Source organism: Bufo bufo, chromosome 3, assembly GCF_905171765.1.
Source record: "Bufo bufo chromosome 3, aBufBuf1.1, whole genome shotgun sequence".
NCBI classification, from domain to species: Eukaryota; Metazoa; Chordata; class Amphibia; order Anura; family Bufonidae; genus Bufo; species Bufo bufo.
The window spans coordinates 454,734,970-454,749,344 of NC_053391.1; the positions used below are offsets into that span (position 1 = coordinate 454,734,970).

The window sequence follows — 14,375 nt, forward strand, 5'->3', positions numbered from 1 at the left end:
AAGTGAATGGAGCATTCTGGGACGTGTAGTTTCAGAACAGATGGACTGACGGCAGTTGCTGATCCCTGCACTATAGAGTAGTATGATCAAATGTGAGAATTTTTACAACGTCTTTATTTAGGTTTTCAACTAAGCTGGAAAACACAATCAAGTATTTATGTTGATCCTTTACAGATTAAGGGCTCATGCGCACGAACGTTTTTTTGCGTTCATTATACTGGCAGTTTATTTATTTAAGTATGCGTTACTTATACTGAACCATTAATTTGAATGGGTCAGCAAAAAAAAACTGAGTGTCTCTGTGTCCGTATTTCCATTTTTCTGTTCAAAGATAGAACATGTCCTTTCATTGCCCGCAAATCACGTTCCGAGGCTCCTTTCAAGTCAATGGGTCCGCAAAAAAAAAATGGAAAAAACGGATCAGTTAAAAATGGCCCGCAAACACTGAAAAAGCCATACAGCCATGTACATGAGCCCTAAAGGGCTTGTGCAGCAAGTAATATTGATGACCTATCCTCAGGATAGGTCATCAATATCTTATCGGTGGGGGTCCATTCTTATGGCCATCCTGCAATCCAGCAGCATGGCTGTGCTGTACACTATACAAAAAAGTACCAGCTGCTTTTTTCTTATAGTGTGCAAGCACAACCACCACTGATGGATTACAGGGTAGTTGTAACCATGGAAACGAGCAGTGTATAATGTAATAGAAAAGTGAACCAATCCAGTAAAATAAGCAATATGGACAATCAAAATACATTAGAAAGTGGCTTGTATTAACTTTCTCTACATGATAAATGCCACTTGCAGAAGTTAGACAGCCCTTTAAGACCGCCCCCGGTCAACTATCAGTGACTTAGAGCTAGGTACATATTAGTGATGAGCGGGAGGTGCCATATTCGATTTTGCGATATTTCGCGAATATTCGTGCTATATTCGTCGAAATCAAAAATTCGCAATTATTCCAATTATCGCGAAATTATTTTTTCGCATATTGCGAATATTTATCTTGATAGTATAAGGCAACGTTCATATGCTAATGACTATGGCTAGGCTAATATGTGTATTTTACGAAATTTCGTAATATTGCTCTAACTTCGTCTCTTAGAATATTACGAATATTCTAAGAGACGAAGTTAGAGCAATATTCCGAAATTTCTAAAAGACGAAGTTAGAGCAATATTAAGAACATTTGAAAAAGTCGAAATTGCGATGCGACTAATATAACACGAAATATTCGCATGAAGATTTCAACTTGGCACTGCTATACTCCATATTCTAGCCTAATATGGAATATAGCAGTGCTAACTTAGCACAGCTATATTCCATATTAGGCTAGAATATGGAGTATAGCAGTGCTAAGTTGAAATCTTCATGCAAATATTTCATGTTATATTAGTCGCATCGCAATTGCGACTATTGCGAAATTTCGTAAAATACACATATAGATTAGGTTGTAATTTAGCTAATATGGAATATAGCAGTAAGTTGAAAACGCCACTGACTGGAGCAGCCAGGAAGCCAGGAATCCAAAGGACAGGTAAGAACAACTTTAGGGAAGTGGGAAAGAAAAAAATATAATAAAAAAAAAAAAGAAAAAAAAACGAATATTCGATTTCGCGAATATATAGAACAATATTCTAAATATTCGCGAAATCTCAAAAATGCGATATTTCGAGAAAAAAATTCGCAATTCGAATATTCGCGCTCAACACTAGTACATATCAGGGGCGTAGCTAAAAGCTCATGGGCCCTGGTGCAAGAGTTCTGCTTGGGCCCCCGTCCCTCAGTGCTTGTTGGCAAGGGGCAGGGGAGAACATATCCTTCCTGCTGCCTGAGGCAAACATTGAAAGGGCACCCCCTCATGCCAAATTCTTAACCTAACCCCTTCCCTCCAGTCAGAGGTGTAACTTGACCAGCATGCACTTTCTATAATGCCAGTGTCTTAGGGCCCCCTCGGGCTCCTGGGCCCGGTAGCGACTGCTACCTCTGCACCCCCTATAGCTACGCCCTTGGTACATATGTATACAGACTTAGGCCCCATGACCATGAACAAATTTTCAGTTTGCCTTTTTACGGATCAAATGTGGACCCATTCATTTCTATGGGTCCATAAAAAAATGTGGACAGCACACGAATGTTATATGTCTGCTGTCCGCATCCATTTATCATGTAGAGAAAGTTACTACAAGGCACTTACTAATGTATTGTGATTGTCCATATTGCCTCTTAGCTGGCTTGGATTTATTTTTCAATCACATTGTACACTACTCGTTACCATAGTTACAACCACCCTGCAATCCATCAGTGGTTGTCATGCTTGCACACTATGGAAAAAAATGCCGGCCTCTCTGGTGGCCGGGACCATGAGAGCTCACGTAAGCTGGTACTTTTTTCTATAGTGTACAAGCACAGCCATGTTGTTGGACTGCAGGTTGGTCATAACTAAAGATGAGCGAATCGACTTTGGATCAAACATCCGAAGTCGATTCGCATAAAACTTTGTTTCAATACTGTACGGAGCAAGCGCTTCGTACAGTATTAGAATGTATTGGCTCCGATTAACAGTTCGGGAAATGTTTTTTTTACAGTATAAATCAATTTATGAATCTGCTATGCAAAGTCTTGGGAGACTTCGCAAAGTAATAACTTCGCCTCATCAGAGCCAATACATTCTAAAACTGTACAGAGCGCTTGCTCCGTACAGTACTGAAACAAAGTTTTATGTGAATCAACTTTGGATGTTTCATCCGAAGTCAATTTGCTCATCCCTAGTCTTAACCATGGAAACTTTCTCAGCATAATAAATGCTATTTGCTGAAGTGGCAAAACCCCTTTAAATTCACTTGAATTAGAATGCAGTGTAATATTGAAGTGGAAATCTCTCAGATTAACTTCCTACCCACCTTTAAAAAGAAAATATTTCAGAAAATTACAAGTGAATGTATATTTTATGGATCAATAAAGGCTTTATTTTCCTTCAATATGTTGCAGTAGGACAGGAGAGCTCCAACCCAAAATAACTGATCTAGCAAAGGGATAAGGGACAGGTACACATTTGTGCATGGAGTACCCACTTTTTGTCCTTATCACTTACAGGAGCTTGAGTTCCTTCACGACCATGCTGCTCTTCCCCTCTTCCTGGCTCTGTCATAAGTTTTTCATAAGGCATCAGCTTTTCGAACTGTTTGACACTCAAGTGGTTATATAGTTACATAGTTAATAGGTTAAAAATGAAAAGACACAAGTCAATTAAGGCTACTTTCACACCTGCGTTTAGGTCGGATCCGTTTTTTTTTTTTTTTGTTCATGATAATGCAAACGGATCCGTTTTGACTTTACATTGAAAGTCAATGGGAGACGGATCCGTTTGAAAATTGAGCCATACTGTGTCAACTTCAAACGGATCCGTCCCCATTGACTTACATTGTAAGTCTGGACGGATCCGTTTGCCTCCGCACGGCCAGGCGGACACCTGAACGCTGCAAGCTGCGTTCAGGTGTCCGCCTGCTGAGCGGAGCGGAGGACAAACGGTGCCAAACTGATGCATTCTGAGCGGATCCGTGTCCATTCAGAATGCATTAGGGCTGGACGGATCCGTTCGGGGCCGCTTGTGAGACCCTTCAAACGGAACTCACAAGCGGAGCCCCGAACGCTAGTGTGAAAGTAGCCTTAGTTTGACCTATAATCCAAAACCCATATGAGGCAGATGCCAATTATTTCATGTTCTAACTAGTGTTGGTCGAGCACCAAAGTGCTCAGGTGCTTGAGTTGAACACCTTGGGATGCTCGGGTGCTCTACCGAGCACAATGGAAGTCAATGGGAGAACCCGAGCATTAAACCAGGCACCCCCTGTCTGGTTCATAGGAAAAGGTCAGAAATTAATGGAAACACCACTCAAATGGTTTGGGAACAGCATGGAGAGGATGTCTGGATGCATCTTGGACTCCCAGGTCGCTGCTGGGAACGATGTTGTCCGAATAGTACGCCACTTTTACAGACTGACAATAATACGCACAAAACCGAAGATAAAATCGATTTCAGAGAAAAAAAAATGTAGGAAACATTCTTTCCTGTATATTTGCTTGTATATAAAGTGAAAGTGCTGCCAAAAATTACAAGGAAAAGGCACTCCGATACAACCTGTATATCACATAAAGGAGGGCCTCATTCACATTGTAGTACAATTGTTCAGGTGGTGGGACTCCTACACTCAAAGCCTGTGCACTAAGCGAAACTGCTGCCAAAAATTACAAGGAACCGGCACTACAATATACCCTTTATTACTCATAAAGGAGGGCATCATACACACCCTCTATAAATGATGGCCTGCTGGTGACCCTCAAAAACTATTGGACCTGCTGATCTGACCATCTAAAACATTAGGGGCGAGGGCCTGCTGCTGAGCCGACCTAGAAACATAGAAAGTGTCAGCAGATAAGAACCATTTGGCCCATCTAGTCTGCCCAATATACTGAATACTATGAATAGCCCCTGGCCCTATCTTATATAAAGGATGGCCTTATGCCTATCCCTTAAACTCCTTTACTGTATTTGCAGCTACCACTTCTGTAGGAAGGCTATTCCATGCATCCACTACTCTCTCAGTAAAGTAATACTTCCTGGTATTACTTTAAACCTTTGCTCCTCTAATTTAAAACTAATGTCCTCTTGTAGCAGTTTTTCTTCTTTTAAATATTCTCATCTTTTACAGTGTTGATTCCCTTTATGTATTTAAAAGTTTCTATCATATCCCCTCTGTCTCGTCTTTCTTCCAAGCTATACATGTTAAGGTTTTTTAACCTTTCCTAGTAAGTTTTATCCTGCAATCCATGTACTAGTTTAGTAGCTCTTCTCTGAACTCTCTCCAAAGTATCAATATTCTTCTGGAGATATGGTCTCTAGTACTGCGCACAATACTCCAAATGAGGTCTCACTAGTGCTCTGTAGAGCGGCATGAGCACCTCCCTCTTTCTGACCCTCTAAAAAACATTAGCGATGAGTGCCTGCTGCGGATCTGATCTTCTAAAACATTAGGGGTGAGGGCCTGCTGCTGAGCTGACCATCTAAAACATTAGGGGCGAGGGCCTGCTGCTGAGCTAGTTGAGTTGGTTGGGTGGCTCACTCAGTCTTCCGCTTCTGCACCCTTCTCATCCTCTGTATCTACACCCTCCTCACTTTCTGTTGTGTGCACCCCCAAAGACACCACCACCATAGCCCCTCCACTAGAGTCAAAGGAATTATTTTCCACTCCCAGATCTTAACGATGCGCAGCCATTCTTGGCATTGGATAAAGAAGAGGTAGCAACGGCCGCCACCCAGCGGTCTGACGACAATACCTAGATCAGCCCAAGGAGGGTGGTACTCGCTGTTGCTGCCTACTCCGAGATCTCTGTCAGTGGTGGTGAAGGTGACGACGATGACGTGTCAATGGACGTCACATGGGTGCCAACAAGAGAGGAAGAGGAGGGAAGTTCAGAGGGAGAGACGGAGCAGCAGATAGGGAGGAAAAGCAGGCATAATTTGCAGTGCACAGGAGGCAAAAAGCAGACTGCAAATGTATCTGGAACGAGCCATCCATCATGCACTGTCACATCTTGCGCTACCAGGATGCCGGCACCTGGCTCTGCAGTGTGGGCTTTTTTTTAACGTGTCAGCTGCTGACAATAGTTTTGCCGTCTGCAGCCTGTCCTGTCAACGCATAAGTCATGGTAAGCCCAACAGTCACCTAGGGATGACCGCCTTAAGAAGGCACCTGACCTCCCATCACCGAGCCCAGTGGGAGCAAAGCAGTCAGAACCCACAAAGCCACACTCCCGATGCTCCACGTCCTGCCTCTTCTACCCTCTCCTCCCATTTGTCCTCCAATCTACCTTCCACCATGAAGTCGTCGTATTCATCTGGCAGAAGGCAGGCTTCCGTGGCCCAAATGTTGGAGTGTAAAAAGTTGATGACGCCGGATAACCCTCTTGCCCAACGGCTGACCGCTGGCTTGCTGGAACTGCTAGCCCGCCAACTACTGCTATATAAAAACTTGTGGACTCTGAGGCCTTTAGAAACTTTGTGGCCATTGGCACACCACAATGGAAAGTCCACGGAAGGAAATTTCTCCCAGAATGGCATCCCAGAGCTATATGGCCACGTTCAGCGGCAATTGAATATCTCTCTGGCACACAGTGTCGGTGCCAAGATGCATCTGACCACAAACACATGGTCTAGCAAACACGGGCAGGGAAGGTACATTATTTACTGCCCAATGGGTGAACCTTCTGACAGCCGTCAAGCATGTAACCCGTGGCACCCGTGTGAATTTGGTGTTACCGCCATGGATTGCATGCAGGCCTGCCTCTTTTCCTCCTCCTACTCCATCCTCAGTCTCCTTCTCAGCTGACTCCTCCTTTTCCACTGCTACCGCCTCTTTCGCTGCACCCCCCAAGCTCCCAAGAACCTATTCGACGTGCCAGGTGAGAGGTTGCCATGCTGTGCTGTGCTGTGGCTGTTGTGCCTGGAAGCCATCAAGCTTCCAGGCGACAACGGTGCCAATCTGCTGAGCGCGCTGAAACAGTACAAAATGACACGTGCCATGCATGGCACACGTACTGAACTTAGTCATGTAGCAATTCGTTGTGGTAGGCCAGGAAAATCTCTGGCCATTTTAGAAGATCTTACAGGTCCATGGCTCGCCTTGCTGATGTTCAGCGGCGACACCACCTGCCCGTCAGACATCCGATTTGTGACAGCCCAACACGCAGGAACTCCACCTTCTATATGCTTGATAGGCTGGTCCAGCAGCAACTGTACAAACTCTGCAGCAGAAGTAGTTCTAAGGAAATTGGCTTCTTTTCACCGCGCCAGTGGCTGCTTACGGGCGACGCATGCAGTCTTCTGCGGCCATTTTATGAGATCACCAAACTGGTCAGTTGCAGCCAGGGCACCATCAGTGACATCGTACCTTACACCTTCTTTCTGGAGCGTGCATTGAATCGTGTCATTGATCAAGCAGTCGAGGAGCAGGAGCTGGAAGATTAGGAAGTCGCAATGCTGAATGAATTCCCAGGGGGGCTACTCCATCTGAGACAAGTCAGCAGGAGTGTGAAGAGGAGTCAAAGGAGGATAGTGGCTGGGGGGGGGGGAGGAGGAGCAAGAAGAGCAGGCTTTGAGGGGAACTTTAAACTTTTCGGGGATCCCTGTTGTTGTCCGTGGCTGGGGGAAGGAGACCAAGGATGACATTCTCCTGGGCGATTAGCAGGAGCCAGGGCGCTCCACCGCTTCAAATTTAGTGCAAATGGGGGCCTTCATGCTTCAGTGTTTGAAGAGGGTCCCCCGTATAAAAAGCATAAAGGTCGAGGACCAGTACTGGGTGGCAATGTACTTAGACCCCCGATACAAACACAAAATGGCAGACATGTTACCAGCATCATAGAAGGCTGTCATAATGCAGCATTTCCAGGCCTTGCTGCGAGAGATTCTGCATTCTGCTGTTGCAGGCGCTTGCAATGGAATTTCCACCTACAGTGAAACAGGTGCAGGTACCCATCCTACCGTGCCTGCATGAAGAAGGCGGTTTGAAGATGTGTTGGTTACTTCGGATACGAGATCATTCTTGCAGCCAACACATCGACAGCCGCCCTCCGGATCCACCCTCAGGGAATGCCTAGACCAACAGGTGTCCGACTACATCAGGTTAACGGCTGATGTGCAAGCTCTGAGAAGTGAGTAACCCCTGGACTACTCTGTGTGCATCCTTGACCTGTGGCACAATTTGCCATGGAACTCTTGGCTTGCCCCTCATCAAGTGTCCTGTTCGAAAGGACTTTCAGCGCAGCAGGGGGGGATCGTGACCAATAAGCGCACTCGCCTAGCTCACGACAGTGTGGACTACCTCACATTTCTAAAAATGAATGAGGCATGGATCTCGGAGGAATTCAACACCTGTGACGACGACAACGTATAATTGAATTTCCTTATGCCAGTCCACACATATCCGCCCTCACCCAGAACAAAGAATGGTCCTTGTCTGATGTGTACAGTATATAGCGGCATAAAAAGCCTTTTCTGTCAGGTGAATGCCTAATTTTTTGGGCCTCTACTCCAGTGGCCTACAGTAAAAATATTTAGCCGGTGACCACCTAATGTACAGGCTCCTGACCCAGAGGAGGACATCAGTGACGTGCAGACAGTACTCGATGATGTAGCTGATCGCACTTGGGAGCCGGGTGAATTAGGGGCTTCATCATCATCGGGAGTAGAGGGTGGCAGCTTTCCCGTGAGGAGCCAGCATGCCGCTAGTGTGGTTGGGAATCAGCAGGGTGGAAGCAGTGTGAGGTCGGGAGCCAAACGTGCCAGAGGTAGACCACACGCTTCGCAGGAGTCTACCTGCCCAGAAAGTAGTGGTGCAGGGGTTCACGGAAGCAGCAGCGGTAGCAGTCAGTCAGTGCGGAGTGTTGGGGGTAAAAATCATCTACTCGGTGGGGTGTCAGTTTTTTTGTTAAGCCGGAGGAGGTGAACATGGCCATTTATAAAATCTGTGGGCAGAAGGTGAAGCTTGGCCAGGGTGCCAATGTTGGCGCTACGGCCCTGCGTCAACATATGCAGCGTTACCATAAAGTGGCGATAGAGATGTGTGAATATCCTCTATATTTTGTATCTCAAGGACTGTGTAACTAGATGATTTTTAAGTAGCTGCTGTAAGCTGATTGTTTCTTCTCAAGTGCCTCCCCTCCCCCCTTTGCTAGCCAAGCGGTCTGTTTATGCAAACACTGAAGAGAGAAGGGGGGCTCGCAGCTGCGGGCAGTGCTCGTCCTCTCCTCTGCCTACAGATGTGTCAAGAGTGATGTATGGACTGTAGAAGAATGATTGAGCCAATTACTTAGATGAAATATATATATATATATATATATATATATATATATATATATATATATATATATATATATATATATAATACACTGCTCAAAAAAATAAAGGGAACACTTAAACAACACAATGTAACTCCAAGTCTATCACACTTCTGTGAAATCAAACTGTCCACTTAGGAAGCAACACTGAGTGACAATCAATTTCACATGCTGTTGTGCAAATGGGATAGACAACAGGTGGAAATTATAGGCAATTAGCAAGACACCCCCAATAAAGGAGTGGTTCTGCAGGTGGTGACCACAGACCACTTCTCAGTTCCTATTCTTCCTGGCTGATGTTTTGGTCACTTTTGAATGCTGGTGGTGCTTTCACTCTAGTGGTAGCATGAGACAGAGTCTACAACCCAGCATGACCGGTTTGGCATTGGGCCAGTAATGGTGTGGGGTGGCATTTCTTTGGAGGGCCGCACAGCCCTCCATGTGCTCGCCAAAGGTAGCCTGACTGCCATTAGGTACCGAGATGAGATCCTCAGACCCCTTGTGAGACCATATGCTGGTGCGGTTGGCCCAGGGTTCCTCCTAATGCAAGACAATGCTAGACCTCATGTGGCTGGAGTGTGTCAGCAGTTCCTGCAAGACGAAGGCATTGATGCTATGGACTGGCCCGCCCGTTCCCCAGACCTGAATCCAATTGAGCACATCTGGGACATCATGTCTCGCTCTATCCACCAACGTCACGTTGCACCACAGACTGTCCAGGAGTTGGCAGATGCTTTAGTCCAGGTCTGGGAGGAGATCCCTCAGGAGACCGTCCGCCACCTCATCAGGAGCATGCACAGGCGTTGTAGGGAGGTCATACAGGCACGTGGAGGCCACACACACTACTGAGCCTCATTTTGACTTGTTTTAAGGACATTACATCAAAGTTGGATCAGCCTGTAGTGTGTTTTTTCACTTTAATTTTGAGTGTGACTCCAAATCCAGACCTGCATGGGTTGAAAAATTTGATTTCCATTTTTTTATTTTTGTGTGATTTTGTTGTCAGCACATTCAACTATGTAAAGAACAAAGTATTTCAGAAGAATATTTAATTAATTCAGATCTAGGATGTGTTATTTTTGTGTTCCCTTTATTTTTTTGAGCAGTGTATATATATCCAGTACCTATAAAAAAGCACCTTCTTGAGGTGTCATATGACGTATGTTGTATTAATGTTAGTGAGGCCATTTCAAGACGGCGCTAGCATATGGATGTTTACATAAGTTCACATACCAAAGTTTGTAAGACAATGCATACTGCTCAATAGACAAGTGTTCTCATCTTTTCCTTCTTAGCCAATGAAAAAATTGCATGAGCCTCAGAGGGGGACGTCCCCCCTTAAGATGAATAAACTGCCTTCCTCGTTGTAATATTAGTCATTATTCTAGTTATCGCGATTATTATGCGATTTAAATAAATCGTGTATTGCGATTTTAACTTAAGGCTACTTTCCTATTGGTTCGATATCTAGAATTAGCGAATATGACGAATGTATTCGTCATATTCCTCAAAACGAAGATAACAAAGTATTCTACATCTTCGTTTTAGCTACCTATTCGTCAACTTCGCTAATTCTAGCAATCAAATAGGAAAGTTGACTAGAGACAGCGAAGTTTAATTCGCTATGCGATTATATTACTTTGCTTTTTTTTTTTTTTTTTTTATTTAATAGTTAAATGCTTGATTATTATAATGATTCTATTTATAAAAAAAAAAAAAAAAGCAAATTAATATAAATTGCATAGCGAATTAAACAGCTGTCTCTATAGTCTACCTTCCTATTTGATTGCTAGAATTAGTGAAGTTGACGAATAGGTAGCTAAAACGAAGATGGAGAATACTTCGTTATCTTCGGTTTGAGGAATATGACGAATACATTCGTCATATTCACTAATTCTACCAAGCCAACCATAGTAAACCAGGTCAAAGTTGAAATAGCAATTTGATTAATTCAAGTTATAATAATCGAATTTCGATTTCAACTTCGCACTGCTATATTCCATATTAGGCTAGAATTAACAAATATGGAATATAGCAGTGCTAAGTTGAAATCGAAATTCGATTATTATAACTCTAATTAATCGAATTGCGATTTCAACGTAATTCTCAAATCCGACAGTACATTCTAGTATGGAGACGTTCCCATGGTGATGGGAACGCTCCATGAGCACGGAAGTCGTCAGAAGCAGCAACGGGCACTGACTGGAGCAGCCAGGAATCCTAAGGACAGGTAAGAACTACTTTTGGGAAATGGTAAAGAAAAAAATATAACAAAAAAAAAATAAAAAATAAAAGAATATTCGAAATATCGAATTTATAGAACTATATCCAAAATATTCGCAAATTATTAAAGTGCCGATATTCGCAAAAAAAAATTCGATATTCGAATATTCGGGCTCAACACTAGTGACCAGAACTGAACTGCATATTCCAGATGAGGCCGCACCAACGCTTTGTAAAGTGGTAATATTACATCCCTGTCCCGCGAGTCCATGCCTCGTTTAATGCATGACAATATCCTGGTGGCCTTAGAAGCAGCTGATTGACATTGTATGCTGTAATTTAATCTACCATCCACAAGGACACCCACATCCTTCTCTATAAGTGACTCTCCTAGTGCTACATCACCTAGGACATATGAAACACAGATTACTACCAAGATGCATAACTTTACATTTATCCACATTGAACCTCATTTGCCCAATCACTCAGAGTGTTCAAGTCAGCTTGTAGTTTGTATACATCTTCCATAGACTGTATAGTTCTACATAGCTTAGTGTCATCTGCAAAAATAGATATGGTGCTATTAATCCCATCCTCAATATCATTAATAAATAAATTAAATAATAAAAGGGTCCAGCACCGAACCTTGGAGTACACCACTTATAACCTGGGACCATTCTGAATAGGAATCATTGACCACAACTCTCTGGACACAGTCCTTCAGCCAGTTTTCAATCCAATTACAAACTATACTTTCCAAGCCTATAGACCTTACTTTACCTATTAAGCGTCTATGAGGGACAGTTTCAAAAGTCTTTGCAAAATCCAGAAACACTACATCCACAGCCGCCCCTCTGTCCAGGCTACTACTCGCCTCACTACATCCACAGCCGCCCCTCTGTCCAGGCTACTACTCACCTCCTCATAAAAACAAAATCAGGTTAGTCTGACAACTTCTGTCCTTGATAAACCCATGCTGGTTATCACTTATAATATTATTTATAGTCACATACTCCTGTATATAGTCCCTTAAGAGTCCTTCAAACATTTTTCCCACAACAGAAGTTAAACTAACTGGTCTATAATTAACCTGTGGAGAACCTTGATCCTTTTTTGAATATGGGCAAAAACGTTTGCTTGCGCCAATCACTTGGCACTGTACCAGTACCTAGAGAATTCTTAAAAATGATGATGTGTATGCAGAGCTACGCACTCCTTCACTCCAAAGCAGAAGACATGTAGCATGTAGTTTCAGAGAAGTGGAACTGTTCAATTATTGCTAGATAATGATCACACACATTAAAATGTAGGCAGTATTCAGAAAAATAACATTCCACAAAGTAGAATTTTACGGTGGGTTTAAAGGTAAATGTATACATTTTTTGTTTAAGGAATAAAGTGAGCTGTAATTTTAAGTTCAGGACCTCATCATCTGTGTCTTTGGCCCCTTTGACACGAGAGAGTTTTCCCCGCGGGTCCAACACGTGACGTGAACGTATAGCATCCGCACTGAATCCTGACCCATTCATTTCAATGGGTCTGTGTACATGACCCATTGCGCAGCATGTTCTATTTTCTGCTTTTTTCACGCAGCCCTGGCCCCATAGAAGTGAATGGGGCTGCATGAAAAACGCATTGCATCCGGAACCAAATGCAGATGCAATGCGTTTTTCACTGATGGTTGCTAGGAGATGTTGTTTGTAAGCCTTCAGTTTTCTATCACGCGCGTGAAAAACTCATCAGAACGCATTGCACTCACGTGAAAAAATAAAATAAAATTAACAACTGAACGCAAATCGCAGACGAAACTGACTGAACTTGCTTGCAAAATGGTGCGAGTTTCACTGAACACACCCTGAACGCATTCGGACGTATTCAGTCACGCTCGTGTGCAAGAGGCCTTACACAAACAACCAATTACCTTATAGAGACAGACAGTGAACACACTGAAGTTTAGGGTTCATACAGCACATTACATTTATTTCACCATAAACATACAATATAAATGGGCCATGCATAAAAATATGGTAAAAAGATGTCCCATGTAAAATCCCCACAAAAAAAACAAAGGGGCAATGTCTCCTTCTGGTGAAGAAAATTTTTAGTCTCCAGAGGTGTCAAGGCTTCACCATAATAACTGTGAATCTGTGGAATAGTCTACCTTTGAATGTGGTCACAACAGGAACAGTGGACAGTTTTTACAAAATGGCTTAGATGAATTCTTAGAATTAAATAACCTTGAACAACATTTTTTTATTTCAGACATTGGTGGCATATTGTTAGGATATGCTACCAATATCAGATCGGGATCCGCACCTATCTGGACCTACACCTATCTCCAAAAATAGGCCCCCTTAGTGAAGGAGAGCGCACCACACATGTGTAGTGAGCTCTCCATTCATTTCTATGGGAGTTCTCAAACTAGTCGAGCCATCGCACTCGGCTGTTATCCGAAGTCCCATAGAAATTAATGGCGAGCACACCATGCATGCGAAGCCACCTCTCCATTCATGTCAATGGGACTGCTGAAAATTACTTTGGAGGCCCAGTCCTGGAGATATTAGCGGGTCCCAGAGTCTTAGCAATATGCCACCAATGACCTAGGTGAGACAAACCCTTTACACCTATGTAAAGGTGTAGAAGTCTGGCTCTTCACTCCTTCCCTCAATTCACATGCCCACCCATCCCATGGTTAAACGTGATGGACTGATGTCTTATCAAAAAATACTATGCAACACTCAGATTTTGGCTCATTACATGTGCAGCAGACTGGTTTGGCAGCCTATTCTATAATTTCCTTTCACTAACCCTTCATACAAAACAACATCTTCAGTGTATAGTGTATGCCCATAGTGTATGCTGCAAATTTCTTGCAAAGTGTTTCCAGATTTCATATGAACTTGCATTATCCAGGTATTCTCCTCTAGAAAAATTACATTTCTTAATACATTGCTATATGGAGATAATGTCGTACATGGCAAGACTCATAGCCCTGTATTTTGGATTGGCAGGGCCTCTGTGCACAACCTGTATGGCGGCACATGCACAGCTGCCATATACATGAGGCTTTGGACCCACAAGATACTCCAGCAATTAGCGAATACTCAAAAATTGCTATTCAAAATCAGGATCATATTGAATAGCTGCAATTAGACTTGAACTGAGACAGTTCTCTGATACAGGGTCATCTTTAAACACAGTCCAAAGTGGAAATGGATGTTCAACTGCTTTATACAAATTCATACAAATTCATT

General features: G+C 43.3%; 1 protein-coding gene across 1 annotated transcript in view; it reads right to left on the reverse strand.

Annotated features, from left to right (window-relative positions):
• The window catches only part of OCA2 (OCA2 melanosomal transmembrane protein), a 483,235-nt gene that overhangs the window by 237,183 nt on the left and 231,677 nt on the right, over nt 1-14,375 (reverse strand). The window lies entirely within an intron of this gene.